The sequence below is a fragment of the Staurois parvus genome, unplaced genomic scaffold, assembly GCF_062004578.1.
Source record: "Staurois parvus isolate SC_StPar_1 unplaced genomic scaffold, SC_StPar_1.0 ptg000030l, whole genome shotgun sequence".
NCBI classification, from domain to species: domain Eukaryota; kingdom Metazoa; phylum Chordata; class Amphibia; order Anura; family Ranidae; genus Staurois; species Staurois parvus.
The window spans coordinates 1,773,421-1,779,420 of record NW_028317826.1 but is presented as its reverse complement, the minus strand read 5'-3'; positions in this window follow the sequence as shown (position 1 = coordinate 1,779,420).

Sequence of the window (6,000 nt, the reverse complement as noted above, 5' to 3'; positions counted from 1 at the left end):
TTTTTTTTAAATAACAAACATGTTATACTTACATGCTCTGACGGTATGGTTTTGCACAGGGCAGCCTTGACCCTCCTCTTCTTGGGTGCCCTGCCAGTGTTCCTGACTCCTTCCTCCATGGGGAAATTCATAAGTGCTTGCTCCTGAGCCAAGCTCTTTTTGTCCATTGATGCACAGAGTATGGCTCAAGCCCTGTCCCATCACTCCCTCCTCTCTAGCTTTGACTGACAGCAGCGGGAGGCAATGGCTCCAGCTGCTGTCTCTGAGCCAATGAAGAGGGAGAGAGAGAAGAAAGCCTCTGCTCTCGTGCACAGCACTGAATTGAGATCGGACTCAGGTAGGTATAAGGGAGGGCTGGGGGGGGAACTGTATGCATAGAATACATTAAGAAGAAAAGCCTTCAGCGTTTAGAATCACTTTGACAATCTCTTGAAAACAGTGTAAAAAATGCATAAAGTACAAAATTAATTCCTGTCAAAACCATACAAAAAGTGAATTTCCCTTCACATACCATGCTTCTTACCTATACCCTTTGCACGTTAAGGTGCTCCAGAGCTTAGTAAATAAGGGTGAGCTCTGCTGACTTCCATCATCCAATCATGTGCAAGCAAAAATGCCGTTTTTTTCCTTGCATGTGATTGAGTATTCTGTGTAAAGTGAAGCTTTACCTCATTTACTAAGTTCTGGAACAACTTGCAAATTGCACAATCGATTTGCCTTAAAGTAGAACTATAAACAAAACTCATTTTGGATAGAGTAAGGGAGTGTCATGAACCCTGTCAGTTTTTTTTCTTATTTTTTGCCATCTATGTCCCCATTTGAAGATGTCCCCTCTATTACTTCTCTGGGGACAACCCCAAATTTGGGATTTTCTTTTCATTTCACTTTCAGTGATAATGGTAAACAGGACAAATAGAGAGGGTGAATCTCACTAATGAGGGCACAGACAATAAAAACCTAATAGGTGTTCTAATACCTCTCCCTCCTATCCGAAACTAGAACAAAGTTTTTCCTTTAGTTATACTTTAGGTAAATACAAAATATCTTTCTAAATGTCAAATATTGAAAGAAAATAGTATAAAAATCACACACATAGTGTATATATAAAGACTAATCTTCCACCAATAAAAAAGACAACATTAGAAGAAGGGTAATTATAAATGTGTATAATTTTTTTTATATTATTTTCATTAATTTGACATTTATAAAGATATTTTGTATTCACCTAATTTAACTAGTTGTTTTTGATCCACCATGTGTGTCCTGTGAAAGCAGCTTCCCTTTGACTGGTATTCTAGTCACCTTTTTTTTGTATTAATGCATTAATGGAATTATGGTTGAACTGGATGGATTTTGTCTTTTTTCAGCCAGACTAACTATGTAACTGTACAGGGCAGCACAGTGGCTAAATGGTTACCACTTCCACCTGGCAGTACTAGGGTTGTTGGTTCAAATCCCAGCCACGGCACCACCTGCCTGGAGTTTGTATGTTCTCCCTGTGCCTGTGTGGGTTTCCTCCGGATACTCTGGTTTCCTCCCACATTCTAAAGACATGCTGGTAGGTTAGTTGGATCCTGTCTAAATTGGTCCTAGTATGTATATGTATGAATGTAAGTTAGGGACCTTAGATTGTACACCCCTTGAGGGTTAGGGACTGATGTGAATGTACAATATATATGTGTAAAGCGCTGCGTAAATTGACGGCACTATGTAAGTACCTGAAATAAAAAAATAAAATAAATGTAACTATAGGTTGCAGGGACCGTATTCACTTAGTGAGATGGCATATTTCTACAGTTTAAACCATTTTACTTCTTTATTAGCAATAAAAACTGACAGGGGTTCTAATTCTTCTCCACTGTATCCGTTCCCATGGATATCGCAATGGATAAAATACTGCATGGTATCATGAAATAAAAGACTGCATATTTTGATGAAATGCTACATACCTTATTTTAATAGCTTTTTTTTTAATGCAAAAAACATTTTGAAAAATGCTATGAGGCATTTTACCGCAAATTTTAAAGAGGGAAATACCGCTTTGTGAATGGAGCCCACTAGCCTTTGTTGAAGTAGAAATCCCAGAATCTGCAGCAACACTATGCAGGAAAACGTCAATATGATTTTCAGCTACAATGACACTGGGGTGCAAGTCGAGACATTATCTTAGACACAGCCCAGGGATCTTGGTCAACATACTGTACTGTATTTCTTGCTGTTATGAGTTATTCAGCATGATTTTTATTTCTTGCTACATTATGCTAGTAAATGATTTCTGTTCCCTTTTATTGTGTGTGTCAAGCTGTTATTATTGGCAGAAAGCTGTATATCGTAGTTGATATAAATAAAATATTGATTTTTCTTATTCCATGATTTCATAGACAGTTGGTGTGTGATTCTGCTCAGTGTTAAAGTAGACTGTAGCACATTAAAGCGTTTTTAGAACTAAAGGTTTTCACATGTCTCATTCTATCACATATCCCAAAAATAAGAGGGTTAATTGTCATTTCTTGACAGTGAGCAAAGCCATGCAAATCATTCCTTTTCTGCCCACCAGCCAGATGAACATCCAGAACCACTGGTATATAGTGCAACTATAACCTAATATTATACAGCCATTTATTCCAAACTGCATACAGCTGTTTCAGGCAATTGCCATGTTTTTTTTTACAAAATTCTTTTTTTTTTACTTTTTTTCATTCTTTTCCCTTCTCAGCACTACTGATCTCCTCCAGCATTGTCAGCCATTTTCTTGCTGCATGCACTCCCTCCCGCATCCAGAATGCAATATTGGGGGTAGAGCATTGGCTAGCACTCCAAAGGAAAGCCTTTCCCCCAGAGGAAAGCCCTACCCAGGGGTGGACTGACAAGTCATGGGGCCCCCGGGCAATAGGAAATCATGGGGCCCCTGTGTCCTCACCCACACTCAAACCACATACAAAAAATCCTATGAAAGGTACCAAGGGAATCTCATGGGGCCCCCAACTGACCCTGGGCCCTCGGGCAGTGCCCGAGTGGCTAAATGGTCAGTCCGCCCCTGGCCCTACCCCTAAATCCTTTTCTTCTGTAGTGCTAGCCAACAATGTACCCCCAATGTTGAGAGAATACAAAACTGGCCAGTACTACAGAGGAAAAGGATTTGGGAATATTTATTTCAGATGACTGCAAAATGAGCAAACAGTGTGGCCAAGCAGTGGGGAAAGCAAATAGAATTCTAGGATGCATCACTAGAGGGATCACCAGCAGGGGAAAGGAGGTCCTGATTCCCCTATATAGATCTTTAGTTATCACTAGAGGGGTCACCAGCAGGAGGGAGGAGGTCCTAATTCCCCTATATAGATCTTTAGTTATCACTAGAAGGGTCACCAGCAGGAGGAAGGAGGTCCTGATTCCCCTATATAGATCTTTAGTTATCACTAGAGGGGTCACCAGCATGAGGAAGGAGGTCCTGATTCTTCTATATAGATCTTTAGTTATCACTAGAGGGGTCACCAGCAGGAGGAAGGAGGTTTTGATTCCCCTATATAGATCTTTAGTTATCACTAGAGGGGTCACCAGCAGGAGGAAGGAGGTCCTGATTCCCCTATATAGATCTTTAGTTATTACTAGAGGGGTCACTAGCATGAGGAAGGAGGTCCTGATTCCCCAATATAGATCTTTAGTTATCACTAGAGGGATCACCAGCTTCCCCTATATAGATCTTTAGTTATCACTAGAGGGGTCACCAGCATGAGGAAGGAGGTCCTGATTCCCCTATATAGATCTTTAGTTATCACTAGAGGGGTCACCAGCATGAGGAAGGAGGTCCTGATTCCCCTATATAGATCTTTAGTTATCACTAGAGGGGTCACCAGCAGGAGGAAGGAGGTCCTGATTCTTCTATATATATCTTTAGTTATCACTAGAGGGATCACCAGCAGGAGGAAGGAGGTCCTGATTCCCCTATATAGACCTTTAGTTATCACTAGAGGGGTCACTAGCATGAGGAAGGAGGTCCTGATTCCCCTATATAGATCTTTAGTTATCACTAGAGGTATCCAGCAGGAGGAAGGAGGTCCTGATTCTTCTATATATATACATTTAGTTATCACTAGAGGGATCACCAGCAGGAGGAAGGAGGTCCTGATTCCCCTATATAGACCTTTAGTTATCACTAGAGGGATCACCAGCAGGAGGAAGGAGATGCTGATTCCTCTTTATATAGCTTTAGTTAGACCTCATTTAGAATACTTTGTCCAGTTCTGGAGACCTCACTTACAAAAAGATATTGATAAGATAGAGCCAGTGACGGGCAACAAAAATGGTGAAAGGTCTGGGGGATAAAACATATCAAGAGCGTCTTCAGGAACTTAACATGTACAGTCTGGAGGAAAGAAGGGGAAAAGTAAACATGCTTAAAAACCTTTAAATACATCAAGAGGGTGAATAAGGTTCAGGAGGACAGTATTTTCAACACAAAACCAAAATCAAGAACATGGGGACATGACCTTAAACCAGTGTTTCTCAACTCCAGTCCTCATGGACCCCCAACAGGTCATGTTTTCAGGATTTCCATTATTTTGCACAGGTGATTTGATCAGTTTCACTGCCTTAGTAATTACCACAGCTGTTTCATCTGAGGGAAATCCTGAAAACATGACCTGTTGGGGGTCCATGAGGACTGGAGTTGAGAAACACTGCCTTAAACTAACTGGAGGAAAGTTCAAAACTAATCTCAGAAAGTACTGTTTTACTGAAAGAGTAGTTGATGCTTGGAATAAACTTCCAGCAGAGGCAGTGAGCCATTCAACAGTAAATAACTCCAAACATGCTTGGTATAAGCATAGATCTATACTCAGACCAAAACGTTAACAAAAAAAACACAAAAAGAAACACACAAAAAAACCCCCCAAAAACCCAAACACCCCCCTCCCCCCACAAAAAAAAATAGGGCAGACACGATGGACCACTTGGTCTTTTTCTGTCATCACATTTCTATGAAAAATATTTAGTGGTACTTATTTCAGTTGATTGCAAAACCAGTGTGACCAAACAGTGTGAAAAATGAATAGAATTCTAGGATGCACCACTGGAGGGATCACCTGCAGGAGGAAGGAGGTCTTGATTCCTATGTAAAGATCTTTATTATCAATAGAGGGATCACCTGCAGGAGGAAGGAGGTCTTGATTTGTATGTATACTGTAGATTTTTATTATCAATAGAGGGATCACCAGTAGGAGGAAGAAGGTCCTGATTAATCTATTTAGATCTTTAGTTGTCATTAGTGGGATCAACACGTAGGCAGGTGCAGTCTGCTTTTTACTCTGTAGGTGCTGCTTGACCAGAGCAGTACTGCAGCCTGAAGGGAAGGCAAGAGAAAACTGTTTCTCTATGGTTCCCTAGTCTCCTGAGGCAGCGTTCCAGCTGGCTACACTGCTTTCAGATGAGCCTGGTGGCCATCTTGCGTAAACAAAGCCTTTTTAAGTGCCTGCCCCCAAGATGTGTCACACATTTTTGCAAGTGGATAGGATAGAGATAGAGTACCTGCCTGCCAGGGAAAGTGATTAGCAGCAGGGAAAGGTTCTGGATGAGCAGGGATATGCTATGGACACACCATCCTTCATCAGAGTCCTCCCCATTGGGCTCAGAATGGTCTGGCTGCATTCTGCACTCGGAGACAGAGTGTGAGGGACCGCCGAGCGGCACCACTAGCACTCCACTGGTCAGGCGTGCCCAGAGCGCGGAGTCTAAGCCCCAGGGCACTTGTTCACCAGGGCCCCTGATGGTGGGGATGGACTTGTAGTACCCCGAGACCAGGTCGCCTCTGCTGAGCACACCTGTCAGTGGTAGTGGTGTTCGCCAGGGGCTCCAACCAGGGAGAGCCAGATGTGAGGAGGTCGGGTGACCCCGATGGGATGGATGGATGGATGGCTGAGCAAGTGCGTAGTCAGACAGGCCGAGTCGGTATTGTAGAGGACGGTAAGGTACAAGGGAGCAGGCAGAGAATCGTCAGGTCACACG